We start from the raw sequence: 15,790 nt of genomic DNA, 5'->3' as shown, positions 1-15,790 counted from the left end.
CCCCCCCCCCCCCCCCTCCCCCTTTTGATGTTTTATCCTATATGTATCACCCAAAGGACTCGAACTCAAGAGTTTTTTTGTTAAGGATGAAAGAATACTTACTAGCTACTCTATCACAACCCTTGTTGGTCGCATAAATCATTTATCTTAAGAGAAGTACAAAGTTTAAAGTGGACAAGTAAAAATGAATGAAGAGGGTAGTGAAGGAAAAATGCATAAGTACCCCCAACCTATGCCCGAAATCTCAGAGACACACTTATACTATACTAAGGTCTTATTACCCCCAAACTTATTTTATAAATAATTATCTACCCCTTTTTGGCCTACGGGGCACTATCTTCTGGGTCCAGCGCATGTTGACAATTTTTTCAAGCTATCTAGTTGATAGATGTGTGGTAATTAGGTCCTACGTACTAACCCCCACCCTCTGATCTCCTCCAACTTCATGGTTAAAGTCTTACCAGTAGATCAAGACCAGTTAAAATTTGAAGTTTATAAACTTTCTGATTTATTATTGAACACATAATTTGTTTTAGTTATTGATCAGTTTGTAACTAAGTTAATATACATATATAATAAATTTCATGATACATATTACATATACATAATTTAAGTAAAAGTTATTAACTTCATTTGAACTTTATAACTATTGATCTAGCTCCGCCTTTGCTTACTATTGTTGGCAATAAGATAGTAAAAATATTTAGTCGGCCATTAGGTTAGTTAGGAGGTTTGGTTTATGTCTTCCTCCTTTGAATTTTTTTGCTATTTTGATGATATATGAGATAGGGGTTGATGTCAATTAGCCCTTCTTCCTTCCTCTATTAATTTTTTGCAAAAAAGTTATGGTGCAGCCAAATGTTTTTTCAGTAATTATTAATAAACACCAGATAATAGCACATAAAAACTTGAATTGATTGATAAAATAATCCAACTACTAAGAGTGACATATCCTAATTTCAATACAAACTACAATATGAGTGAAAAGACAAGAAATTAATCTACATTTTCTTTAAACCACTTATCTTCTTTGAATTGCAACAAGAAATTAATCTCCAAAATAAAAAAGTCATGAAAGTGGCACATAAAAATCATAGGTTGCAACTTGCATATGGCCTATTTTGTGATCGAAATGAGATTTATAGCACGTGTTAGTATCCTCAATGGTGATGAGTGATTAGTTAGCGGGTTCATCTAAATCTAGATGTATACTTCGCGGAACATATTTTTCTTTTACTATATTAAAAGAGTGGCCGGTTTAAAGGAGGTACCTATATGTTAGTTATTTGTCAATAAAATTGAAGTTAAGGGTTGTTTAGTCATTTAAATTCGTGTCGTGAAATATTCATGTATTAACTTTTCACTGGGAATTATTTCATTCATGTCATAGTCTATATCCTGAATGAAGCCCCAACTAAGGGGAAAGGGAGGGATTCCATTTTGTATTTGTGTATAAAAATCCATGTTTTATTGTGCTAATTTGTTATATTTCCGATAGGATTATCTTCAGTTATATGTTTGTAAAATTATTGAAATTATACTAAGCAATTATTAGCATTTGAAAGTTTCGGTTATATATCTCATATAGATATTACTATCTAAAGTATTGAGCTCGTGTTGATACATGCAAGATTCAGCTAGTATCAAGAAAAAAAGTTGCTTGGGTCTTTCGCTCATATTTTTCTTTTAATAAAATATAGAAACAAAGTCGTATTGAACCCTCCTTCTTTGATTTCAATTTTTGCCATTCAGGGATGGAGTGTTAGTTGTAGCTATAGGAATCGAACTCAATAGCTTTCGTCTAAATTTTGTATTTATACTTAAAAAATATTAAATATATACACTTTTTTAATTTAAAATTTATTAATTTTTAAAGACTAAAATCCTGAATTCCTAAGCTTCAGAGACTTCGCCTCTATTTGTTACTATGTATATCTTCAAGAAGCCCAAAAGATTTTCCTCAAAGGATTAGCAAAATATGGGAGATTTTAAATTTCCTTTTGAGAAAAAAGGAAAACCAAATTTATGGTAAATATGTCGCCTTTCCTTCAATAAAAATATAATCAAATATGATAATTTTTTCTGAGAACAAACACTTAACAATAACAATAGATAATAGCACAGAAAAACTCTAAATGATTGATACAACAATCCAACTACTAGGAGTGACATCCTAGTTTCAATACAAACTACAATATGAGTGAAAAGACAACACACAAGAAGTCAAGAACTCATGCAAACATCGACAGAATTACAAAGCAACACCCCCGTCACCCCCCACCCCCAACCCCCACACACACACATTATTTCATCAACCACGTAGAAATATCAAAACCATTAATCAGTATTTGATGAATGATACGATTATCCACATGATGTACTATTGACAGAGTCGACAAACAACAAGGTGATCGTGTCTTTAAGGAAGTTTTGCGAATCCGTAAAATCATCCTCTTGGAGAATATTTACGAGGCGTGAAAGATTTAAGGCAGGTTCGAGGACAAACGTTGGTACTTGAGTAGCATTTAAATAATCAGTGTTAATGTCTTTCCATGCATTTGCAATTTGCCTCTGAGCCTCAACATATGCCTCTTGTTTTGAAACTCCATACTCTTTCATGTAACATTCAATGAATGAAGCTCCATGTTCTCTTTGTTGTTCGTGCTACATCAAATACATTTCAGTATGACATTTAAAAATATATTTTATTAAGTTCAAACTATATAATATGTTGGCGTATATATATTTACTTACTTCATGTCCAATAATATCGTCCTTTAATCGATTGATTAGTGATGAAGCTGGAGCAACCAAAGACTCATTTATCATCCATTCGAAAGTCTCATTGGATATAAATTCCCCCGCAACAATCAAACAAGTAATCAAAATCATTTGATTGGAAATAGTTATAGTAGTGTTTCTCTTATATTCCTCACATTTTGGAATAATGTCATCTTTCAACCATTCTGCTTCCTTAAGATAGCTTTTGATCCACTTATTCATCTAAAATAAATAAATAGATATATATTAGAAGCATTGTTTGTAAAATAAATGATATCAATTTATGATTTAACTGATTAATGGAGCCAAGTTATATTCATAGCAAACTTAGCTTACCTCAATTTTTGCATAGTAGACATAGTGTGCTTTACCATCTTTGGTCAATTCTTCTTCCATTTCATCAAAATAATCTAAAAGGACTTGATAAAGAGGTCTCATATAGGATGATATCAAATCCATAGCGCTAATGTCACATCTGTACATACATAAATAACGAGTCCGAAGCCTAAACAGTAGCTTTTTTCCCTCAAACAAACATAAACGGTATATCAAAAAAAAAAATTTAACCAAAAGGGTAAAATCGCTTTTGAGAGAGCGATGTCTTTCGAACAAAATTAACACTGTTTGCACGTCGATTAAAATCGCTGTTGGAGCAGCGATTTTATCAAAAAAAAAACTGAAATCGCTGCCCATGTGGCGTTTTTCCTCAAACTTTTTTTTTGTTTTTTGAAAAACTGAAATCTCCTCAAACTTTTTATTTTATTTTTGAAAAACTGAAATTGCTGCCAGCGATTTCCCTCAATTTTTTTTTAATTGTTGCTTATTGATTTATAAAAGAAAAGTTCAAATAAATTTTACATCATTTTCCCCTCCTTTGTAGTGTATCTCATTGTATTTTGCCACCTAGTTGATCCATGAGAACTGCAAACTTTGCGAACAACACTATAGGCACAATTAAAAAGAAAACAAATTGAGAAAAATCGCTGCCCGTGCAGCGATTTTAATTATTTTCAAACTTTTTTTTTTTTGACAAATCGCTACTTCAGCAGCGATAATCTTTGTTCGAAAGACATCGCTCCCTCAAGAGCGATTTTGCCCTTTTGGTTTAATTTTTTTTTTGATATACCCTTTATGTTTATTTAGGAAAAAAGTTGCCGTTTTGGCTTCAGACTCACATATATTTCTTACTCAACGTAACAATTCGGTGCACATTTAATTAATAACTAAGTTTATATAAGTTTTACCTTTCGACTGCATCAGAGTAAGGCACAAGTTCGTCATAAGTTGCATAAGCATCACATAGATCATCAGTAATGGTAATGATAACAAGTAATTTTGTTAACGTTCTTCTTGCATGTTTGTATTGTGGCCCAAAATACACCCCTGTTGCCCAAAAATAACATTCCACTAGTTTGTCTCTTGCATATGGATATATGTTTGAATGATCTGGATCTTTCCACCACCTATATATATATGTATATTATATGTATAATATATCATACAAATATTATGTGTATATATATATATGTGTGTGTGAGAGAGAGAGATTAATTAAAGAGGATATATACATAGCGCTAATGTCACATCAGTACATACATAAATAACGAGTCTGAAGCCTAAACAGTAACTTTTTCCCTCAAATAAACATAAACGGTATATAAAAAAAAAAAATTAACCAAAAGGGCAAAATCGCTCTTGAGGGAGTGATGTCTTTCGAACAAAATTAACATTGTTTGCACGTCGATTAAAATCGCTGTTGGAGCAGCGATTTTATCAAAAAAACATTTTTTTTTTTAAAAAAAATACTGAAATCGCTGCCCATGTGGCGTTTTTCCTCAAAACATTTTTTTTTTTTTTTGAAAAACTGAAATCTCCTCAAACTTTTTATTTTGTTTTTGAGAAACTGAAATTGCTGCCAGCGATTTCCCTCAATTTTTTTTTAAAATTGTTGCTTATTGATTTATAAAAGAAAAGTTCAAATAAATTTTACATGATTTTCCCCTCCTTTGTAGTGTATCTCATTGTATGTTGCCACCTAGTTGATCCATGAGAACTGCAAACTTTGCCAACAACACTATAGGCACAATTAAAAAGAAAACAAATTGAGGAAAATCGCTGCCCGTGCAGCGATTTTAATTTTTTTCAAACTTTTTTTTTTTTTGACAAATCGCTACTTCAGCAGCGATAATCTTTGTTCAAAAGACATCGCTTCCTCAAGAGCGATTTTGCCCTTTTGGTTTAATTTTTTTTTTGATATACCGTTTATGTTTATTTAGGAAAAAAGTTGCCGTTTTGGCTTCAAACTCACATATATTTCTTACTCAACGTAACAGTTCGGTGCACATTTAATTAATAGCTAAGTTTATATAAGTTTTACCTTTCGACTGCATCAGTGCAAGGCACAAGTTCGTCATAAGTTGCATAAGCATCATATAGATCATCAGTAATGGTAATGATAACGAGTAATTTTGTTAACGTTCTTCTTGCATGTTTGTATTGTTGCCCAAAAATAACATTCCACTAGTTTGTCTCTTGCATATGGATATATGTTTGAATGATCTAGATCTTTCCACCACCTATATATGTATATTATACGTATAATATATCATACAAATAATATATTTATGTGTGTGTGTGAGAGAGAGAGTGAGAGAGAGAGATTAATTAAACAGGATATATATATATATATATACCTTGTTAGTTCACTAAGCTCTCTTTGGTGCATCTTTTGCAAAATGTGGAAATCCAAATTTGCAAATTTCAAAGCAAATCATCATGCGATTCAATATTTTCGTAAATACGTATGTATTTACGAGCTACCACTCTTGGTACATTTGTATGAATGGGCTGGAACAAGGCTTCACTAACTTGGGCCTTGAGTGAATTGTCCAATTTTGGGTTCATGGACTTGAGATGAGTAACGGTAAAAGATAGAGCTTCTTCAAGAATTTCTTCTCCGTGTACTATTAGATGTGCTGCTTCGTATAAACTTAATAGGCCTTGAACATCTTTAGTAAGAGTTTCCTTGAATTTTCCATCGTTGTTGGTGAATTTTTTAAACACATCTGATTAATTATCGTCATAGTTAGATATTCAACAACTTTTTCGAGATATATACTAAAGTTTTAACTTATAAGCCTCATCTAGGTACTATAAATATTATATTTTGAATTCGTAAAGATTAAATTCTAAATTCACCTCGTTAAACATTTTACTTTTGACCATAAAGGAATTAGTAATCAACATTAATAATCTACATAGGATAATTAGAGAAGAGATACGATACCAGAAGACATGTAATGCCTTTGTCGTCTCACTAGTCTAAAACGAAGAGCAACAATGCAAAGATAATCATTGTTATCTTCATTTTTATTTTGTTCGAATTCATCAAAAATATTTTGAATGGATGTTTTGATCTCGTTTTCGAAATGATATGCCACTCCCAATCGTTGGATGGTGTCAATCAAGACAAGTTTTTGTGTACTATTATCAGGAGTTTCCACTAACATTTGCCTGACTTTTTCTTTCAATTCTTCAAGTTCAACTTTTTCTTGGCTACTAATTTCCTGCACCAAATGTTTAGTGTTATTATATATTGTTCTACTACCTATAAATAGAAACAAATGCAATATATATAGTCGGTATAACTCTATATGTGGGATTAGAAGAAGGTAGGGTGCATCTTACCTCTATCTTGTGGAGGTACAACCGTACGTGTACTATTTCAGTAGTAAAAATGATATATCATATAATAGGAACACGGAACAACAATAATTAAAGAGTACGATTACCAAAGCATATAAAATAATGAGAGGTAATAGAAATCGTAGGACGAAAAATTATGAAAATAATGCTAGCTACTAGATAATACTAATCATGATATGAACAAAGAAACGAAACATACTGTGAGTTGAGGAGTGTAGGAAAGGAAATAATCTCCCCAAACACTTGAATGATAATTTGCCAATGGACGTGTGATAGTAGTATCAACCATTGCTTATTTTTTTCTCTCTCTCTAAAATGCTTTAATTATTACAATTTGAGATATATTTGCTACATTTGGTGAGGTATTTTATAGGGATTTGGCTCAACATCATTATCGTTCTCTTTATTTTTTTTCATGTTTTTATTTGGACGGAGGCATGTTATAAATTTAAATCAATAATTGAGATTTATTTTAAGATAATAAATTACTTCCATATACTTATTTTTAAAATATATTTTAAGCCCACAATTTTAGTTGCAGGTGATACTTTCCATAAATATATTAATAACTTTTCTTACTTGCCTTTAGTGAAAAAAAATTATCATACTTCCAAAATTTAGAGTAATTTTTTCTTCAGTCGAACAGGTAAGGTAAATAATGTAACAATCAAATACTTGAATATTTGAAAAAATAAATATTAATATAATAAAGAATAATTTGTACTTATAGTGCTGCTTTAAAAAGAAAAAAAGAATAAATTTAGTGATTAGAATTGCGGGATTTTCTTATATTTTGGGAGTAATTATATAAAATTTCTAATATCTTAATCATGTTAAAGGCTTATCTTTCATTTATTAAATCTCAATCCTTGATTTAAATCTATAACATGTGTATCTTATCCAAATAAATACTTGAAAAAAATGAAGAAGAAGAAAATGGAGAGGAGCAAAATCCTTTTTGGATTCTTGGGATCATGAAGGATCAAGTCATAAACCCTAATAGTTATCCAAATGACTCTCTGACTTTAGTGATATTTTCGTCTCAAGTTATATGTCGTGAATTTTTAAAAGTAGTCGTTTATTTTAGAAGTTTAAATAAAATTAATTATTTCTTCTCTCATTTTACCCTTAGTAATATTTATGAAATTTACAAATATCTAAATTATGAAGAGATGATACAGACTTTAAATTTCTTTAGTGAAAATTTTAACATTGAATCTGCCCGTGAATTGCTTGGTGTGATCCCACAAAATAAGAGCTTCGTATCAAACATAAAAATTGAATTTATAAGATCATATAATTACAATCATAGAAATGTAGTACAAACTCTTTATCCAAACATCTGGACTTTCCTATGTGAAGCATTGGACATGAATCATGAATATTTAGTATATTATTGAATGACACTCATGAATGCGTATATTAATATTGAATGACATGACTCATGAATGAATATTTATTGAAGAAAAAAAAAGCATAAATTCTCTTATGAACTTGTCTCGAAAAGTCAGTTATATATTTAAATTATCATTACGATTTATCACATATCTTTACTATTTAAAAGTTAATTTAATATTATCCTGAGACGTGTAACATCACTCTCACAGTATGTGGTGTATTACACTCGCAATCATATCATCGCTATCGTTATGTGATAAATTATAATGTTTATATCTATCTTTAGTGTTTTCTTTTCTTTATTAATTAACTCTATTTTTATTAACTACATTTTACCGGAGGGAGGTTTTCTGATGTTGTTTCGTCTCACACTTTGAGGTTTGTGATGGAAAATAAAGAATTGTGATGAAAAATAAAGAATGAACAAAAAGAGGAAAATGGATGAGGTGTGAAGAAGAAGAAACGTGGGGGTGGGTGTAAGGAGGATTTTGATTTTTTAATTTTTTTTAACTTTAATTTTTATCTGACGCACTTGTTTTTATTTTCTTGCCACGTCAGTTGTAGTAAAGATGTACAACAAACCATCATAATAGTTTAAGTATGTAACTGACTTTTCGAAGGAAAATAATATGCATCTTTCCCCATTATTGAATGAAACGACTAATGAATGAATATATTATTGAATGGCATGATTCATGAATGAGTACATTATTGAATGGCATGACTTATGATGAGTATATTATTTACCAACATGAGTTGTGGTGCAATGGTGGGAGTGTTTCACCCTTAACCAGAGGTCTCGGGTTCGAGCCCTGAGTATGGAGAAAATCATGTTGGGAGCGCCACCCCCAAATGGGCACTGCAGTGCGTGATTTGGATTTAGTCGGAACTCCAATGTGGACTCCGAACACCGGGTGGGAAACCAAAAGAAAAATAAATATATTATTGACTCTAATGTCAAATCAGACCAACCAATAATAGAGACATAGGCGTGTTCAAAATGAGTGAAACAATTCAATAAAAAGCCTACAACTTTCCACAAATGGCAGTACACCTCATAATTTTCCTAATATGCAACTATCTTACATTTAATATATGTATATAAAACAAAATTTAACCCTATAGATACCGTGTAATTTATCAATAAATAGGGTTATATATGTACACAACACCCTTTCAGGTAATTGGTACAAATATTAATAGAAAGAAACACCCTACTTAAAGTAATGATCACTTTGAAATGGATGTAGGCATCAACACGATTATCCTGATCATATATTGATACGTTCAACAAGTATCATGGTAATCATGTCTTTAAAGAACTTTATCAAATCTGTATACTCATTTCCTTGGAAAATATCTAGTATCGGTGGCGGATCCAGGATTTAGAGTTCGTGGGTGCCAAATAGACTTATCGATTAAATTAATTTTATATTTGATTAAATTATTTGTCTTTTCGATATATATCATAAATCAATCAATAAAATGTAAATAATAAGATATTACACTTTTATTGAGTATTTAATCAAATAAAAGAAAAGTCAAAGGAGTAATAATGTAATTAATTTAATTTAAGTCAATAACAATTATAAAAAAATAAAAATAAAAATTGTGCCAGTGCTTGGAGCCTTTTTTTTTTCTTAAAAAACGTCTGCATCAAATTTCTCAAATAAATAGGTACAAATGGGATTCGAACCCACAACATCAGCCTTCTAAAGTTGCTCTCCTACCATGGCACCACAAGACAATTTTGTTCTGTGGGTGGCACGTTTTATATTTATATAAATATTTTATATATATACCTATGTATATATAGAGTTTCCGTCAAAGTTCGGGGGTGGCGTGGCACCCCCAAACCTCTACATATATCCGCCACTGTCTAGTATAGTGATATATATTTTTATATTACTACATAAGGTTTCTACTCTGATACCATGTTAAATTAGGTATTTAGGCCTAACTCACACCCCAAAAACTAATTCAAAGGGAGGAGGATTGTCCAAGTTTTATAAGGAGTCCACCTATTTTTTTTTTTAATTACACCCAAACCAACTTGGAGTTATTTATTCCATCAAAAGAGTGCATATGGGCAAACCCACGTACAAAAAGGCCTTTTGGCAGCCAACAGAAAAGGCCTCAACTTACGAAAAAAATTGATTTGTCATACCTAATTATAATACTAAGCATTTGCATTTTGTCTAATTGATATGAGCCCACTGCTAGCTTAGGGATATCCCTCCGATCGTGATACATATGAGCTTCATTAGAAATAACAACATGTTTAGTTAATGCATCTGCAACTTGATTAGCTTCCCTGTAACAGTGATTTACTTCACAATTCATCTTAGCAACAGCTTGTATGATGTCTTCTACAACACCTTTGATTTTCAAGTTGGAGGCTTGTCCATTTCTTACCATATCAACCACCATTTTTGAGTCTAATTCAAGATAACAATTGTGAAATCCTTGCTGCAATGTGTGACTTTTGTCATTCGTTAGCACAGTTACATCCCTATCATTTGCAAGGTATCGAACAACCAAGGGATGTATTCAAGAGCAATGAAAAATCCGAGATTTTTGTAATTGAAAATTTTTTTGAGATAAGATGTAATTAGCCCCAAATGTATGGGGTTATATATATATATATATATATATATATATATATATATATATATTTCATGATCCAGATTTGAATCCAAGAGCCAAAAGTTAGGGCCGAAATTTCAGTCCAAAGTGTGTTGAATTCTCAACCAACAAGGGCTGAAAATCACAGCACTATATATAAGCCTAAATATGAGACGAAGTCACATGGATTTTTGGTGCAAATTTGCCAATTTTCCTCTTATTTTTGTTAGCTAATTTTAGGACGACGTTTGTTATTATTTTTAAATGTTCTCCTAGTTTAATAGTTTTATAGATAGGAATAATGATTGTATACAATAATCTACCCTTCTAAACGCATTTGTAAAATTATACAGAATATATTATTATCTTTCACTAGTTGTGTCTAAATATTAATTGAAAGTGGGTACTTCCCCTCTCCCTCTTTTGCTATTTTTTTTTGTATTTTAAATTCGAAACATTGAGCATAATCTATACAACTTTTTCATGGCTATCATTGTCTAAAAGGATATAAAATGTTTAACATATTTCTTGGTAACTTCTTGTTGTTTAATTCTACAAGAATTCTTATATATGAATTATTGGCTACACTTCTTTGAAATAATCGATGAATTAATTTTATAATATAACGCATTTTGTCACCACAAACGTCATCAATCGGTTACATTTCAATAATTTTCTCATATATAAACTCTCATTAATTAAAACCTTACATTCTACCATAAATTATTTAGTAAAATTATATCTTACACCAAAGAATTATGGAAAACTTGAAGAATGATTGTCATGTTCTTGTAACATTTCCAGATCAAGGTCATATTAATCCATCTCTTCAGTTTGCCAAAAAATTAGTTAATTTAGGAATAAAAGTCACTTTTTCCACTAGCCTAACAGCTTTTAATCATATTTCCAAACATTGAAGGATTAAGCTTTACTCCTTTTTTTGATGGCTATGATGGAAAATTTAAAGGATCGCTAGATGAGTTCGAGTCATTTTATTCTTCCCTAGTGAGTCATGGTTCTGAATTCGTGACTCAAATCATAGAATATAGGGCGGTTGAGGGACGCCCTTTCAAACGTGTCATTTACACAACCCTTATGGCATCGGTTGGTAAAGTGGCTAAGGGCATTAATGTCCCGTCTACATTTTTTTGGATCCAACCCGCCACGGTCTTGGACATTTATTATTATTGCTTCACTGACTATGCTGATTGTTTCAAGAATTGTTCTCAGGATCAAGTTGTAGATCTTCCAGGATTACCTCAACTAAGTCCTCGTGATTTTCCCTCGTTTGTGTTCACTGATGTTAATTCTAAGTATGGTTGGGGGGTTAAGTCTATCATAGACCAAATTGAGTTATTGAATAGTGAAGAAAATCCAAGAGTACTCGTGAACACTTTTGATGATTTGGAATTTGATGCTTTGAGGGCATTGAAGAATTTAACTATGGTTGGAATTGGTCCTTCAATTCCTTCAGCTTTTCTTGATGGAAATGATCCTTTAGATAAGTCATTCGGAGGTGATTTAAGATGGAGTTCGGAAAATTACATGTATTGGTTGGATACAATGACTAAAGAATCTGTTATTTACATAGCATTTGGTAGTTACTCTGAGATATCAAGTCAATTGATGGAGGAAATAGGTCAAGGATTGATAAAATGTGGAAGACCATTCTTGTGGGTGATTAGGCAAAAAAAAAGATGGGGGATATCCGGAGGAAAAATTGACTTGTAAAGAGGAACTAGAAAAACAAGGGAAAATCGTGCGTTGGTGCTCGCAAGTGGAAGTGTTACAACACCCGTCTTTAGGTTGTTTTTTGACTCACTATGGATGGAATTCGACTTTAGAGAGCCTATCTTCTGGCATGCCGATTGTCGCGTGTCCGTTGTGGACCGATCAAGGTTGCAACACTAAGCTCGTTCAAGATGTTTGGAAGATTGGCGTCAAAGTGAATGCCAGTGAAGAAGGTGTCGTCGAAAGAGATGAGTTCAAGAGGTGTATAGATATCGTGATGGAAGATGGAGAGAAAAGGGAGGAGCTTAAGAAGAATGCCAAGAAATGGAAGGATTTGGCCAAGGAAGCTATGAAGGAAAATGGTTCATCAAATGTAAATCTTAAAGCTTATGTTAATGAGATTTTACTCGGTCATTAAAGACAGTTTGATGCACAAAAGTTTAAAAATTCCCATTCATGCAAAGTCCGAATCATTATATAAAAAAAAAAAATGCGTATCGTTCTTTTCTTGTAATACCTTAGCCTATATATGTAGCACGTGTTACGTACGCATAATTATTTAAACAATTATGCAAATTAAAGAGTAATTAAGCATCATATTTTGGTTAATGACATTAGTTAAGTTTTAGTTTTTGTTTGTATTTGAATTGTTAGTACTTTGAGAATGATGGACACGTGATAAAGCCTGTAGGAATGGGTTGGGTATAATGCCAGATTCAAGTAATTTTTTATCAAAAAAATAAATAAAATACACAATGATTAATTAATTAGTGACTTAGAATTCTCCTGAAACAAGATAAATGGCTCGGATAGTAAGTATTCTTTACCTCCAATTCTAATATTATGAAGTTCGAGTCACTAAAAAACAAAAAAGGTGAAAACTCAGTAATAAAAAAATATTAAAATTCTTCCGATTCCAATCCATATTACCTGAATTCTTATCTTTTACAAATTGAGGGGCTACCTTTTTTTAATGAAAAAACAATATATAAATTGAATTAGTACAATATGTATGTTGTCATCACAAATGTCATCAATTACTATGTCCAAATATTTTTATCTTATATATAAACTCCAAAACCATACAGATACCAAATGCAAAACACTTCATTAGCATCAATAGAAAAATTCTCTCTTTTCCCTACCAAAAAATGGAAAATCTGAAGAATGAAAAATCTCATGTTCTTATTCTAATATTTTCAGGTCAAGGTCATATTAATCCATCTCTTCAACTATCCAAACGATTAATTACTTTAGGCATTAAAGTTCCTTTATCTACAAGTCTATCAGATTTCAATAAAATAAAAATACTTTCAAATATTGAAGGATTAAGCTTTGCTCCTTTCTCTGATGGCTATGACGGCAATTTCAAAGGCTCATTTAATGAGTTTCATTCATATTATTATTCTATAAAGTCTCATGGGTTAGAATTTATTTTCAGTTTAATTAAATCAAATTCAAAAAATTGTACTCCTTTTACACATATTACTACACTGTTATTATGGAATGGACTGGTTTAGTAGCAAAAGAATTAAATATTCCATCTACATTATTTTGGATCCAACCAGCCACAATTTTTGTTATTTATTATTATAGATATACCGATTATTCTAATTATTTCAAGAATTGTGATTCTAAGGATAAAATAATAGAGTTACCAGGATTGCCCCCACTTAGTCCAATTGATTTTCCTTCTTTTGTGTTTGATGATGTGGAGTGTAATAATTGGACAGCTGAGTCTATTAAAAGGCAAATTGATATATTCAATAGTGAAGAAAATCCAAAAATTCTGGTGAATACTTTTGATCATTTGGAATTTGATGCCTTGAGGATTTTGAAGAATGTGACTATGATTGATATTGGGTTTTCAACTCTATCAATTTTTCTTGATGATAATTCTTTTTGAGTTGATATTATTGAGATTAGTTTATAATGACAAAAGGATCAGTTATTTATGTAGCATTTGGTAGTTACACTGAGACGTCAAGTCAATTGATGGAGGAGATTGGTCAAGGGTGAAATGTGGAAGACCATTTTTGTGGGTGACTAGAGAAGGACAAAATGAGGAAAAGTTGACTTTCAAAGATGAATTGGAAAACCAGGGAAAGTTAGTGAGTTGGTGCTCGCAAGTGGAAGTTTTGAAACACCCTTCTGTTGGTTGCTTTCTGACTCATTGTGGGTGGAATTCCATTCTGGAGAGCATAGCTTCTGGAGTGCCCATCGTGGCATGTCCAATTTGGAACAATCAACTTTGTAACGCGAAGCTTGTTCAAGATGTTTGGAAGAATGGCGTCAGAGTAAATACTGGTGATGGAGGTATTGTTGAAAGAGATGAGTTTGAGAGGTGTATAGAGATCGTGATGGGAAGTGGCAAAGAAGGGGGAAAATTGAGAAAGAATGCCAAGAAATGGAGCGACTTAGCTAAGGAAGCTATGAAGAAAAATGGTTCATCAGTTGTGAATCTCAAGACTTATGCTAATGAATTTTTACTTAATGGTAGTTGGTAAAACAAATAAAATAAATAAAATCAAGTGTTTTATTTTTCTCGTTTATATAATAGAATGGTCTATTTTCATCTAGAGAGTGAATAATGTCATTCAATCGATGGCGTTATTTTATTTTATAAGAAAATGGTGATTTTGAAGGTAAAGATTGAGAAGTAAGGGATAACGTACTTTATCGTCCGTTTTATTTTTTGTACAAAAATATTTTTATAGTTGAAACATAATTAAAAAATATCCTACTCGTTAGTTAAATTAGCACAAAATTAAGAGCATTTATCTATTGTAATGACCCGAAAAGTCATTTTTAGAAATTTTTACAAAATTACCATTTTACCCATCTCGGTAGTTGCCTTGAGTCACTTTGGATCAGTTTGTGAAGTTGGTTGGGAATTTTGAACTATTTATTTAACTACGATTATTTAGAACGGATATTTATTAAATAATTAATTTTTATTAGTTGATGTTTAATGAGTCAAGTCCATATATAATATATTTTAAGTTAAAACCCTATACCACTTGGCCCATACAAATTAACTTAACTGAGGATGGATGTTCTGAGTCAAACTCAAAATCAGCCGTAGCATCTCTGTAAAAACTCGATGGAAGCAAATATAAGGTATAATCACAACCTTAACTCTTATTATTTTATGGATACACAAATAGTCGGTTATTGTTAATTTATGGTAACGTGGAGTTGAGGGGAAAAAGGGTCAGATTTTGACAAAATCTGCGAATGGCATATATATTTTTTTTCGCTCTTTGTAGTCCTTCAGTAAAGGCATAAGATTTTAATACTCATATTGGATAATTATGACAATAATTGATATATGATTAATTAATCATTAGAAATTGGAAGGATTATATTGGTTGGAAGTTCTGGGGGGAACAAGATCTGGAGGTTGGCATTAATTTCAATTCATTCTTTCCGTAGTGAATAATAAATTGAAATTGGAAAATGCTTAATTTATACTTTGGATGGATAGGTTATTAGTTTGGGTGCAGGTATTAAGAGAATTGGCATGGTTGCCGCCACTGGTTCATAACCA

At 31.5% G+C, this 15,790-nt stretch overlaps 3 pseudogenes; 2 read left to right on the top strand and 1 right to left on the bottom strand.

Annotated features, from left to right (window-relative positions):
- Positions 1-2,314: 2,314 nt before the first annotated feature.
- LOC125852434 (sesquiterpene synthase 14b-like) lies at positions 2,315-6,777 on the bottom strand (annotated as a pseudogene).
- A 4,490-nt stretch (positions 6,778-11,267) lies between these two features.
- On the top strand, positions 11,268-12,682 carry LOC125852437 (UDP-glycosyltransferase 75C1-like; annotated as a pseudogene).
- A 653-nt stretch (positions 12,683-13,335) lies between these two features.
- LOC125852436 (UDP-glycosyltransferase 75C1-like) lies at positions 13,336-14,817 on the top strand (annotated as a pseudogene).
- The last annotated feature ends 973 nt before the right edge of the window (positions 14,818-15,790 follow it).

This window comes from Solanum stenotomum, unplaced genomic scaffold (assembly GCF_019186545.1).
Source record: "Solanum stenotomum isolate F172 unplaced genomic scaffold, ASM1918654v1 scaffold35358, whole genome shotgun sequence".
Lineage (NCBI taxonomy): Eukaryota > Viridiplantae > Streptophyta > Magnoliopsida > Solanales > Solanaceae > Solanum > Solanum stenotomum.
Note: the sequence above shows the minus strand (reverse complement) of the source record. Positions and strands in the feature narration are given on the sequence as shown.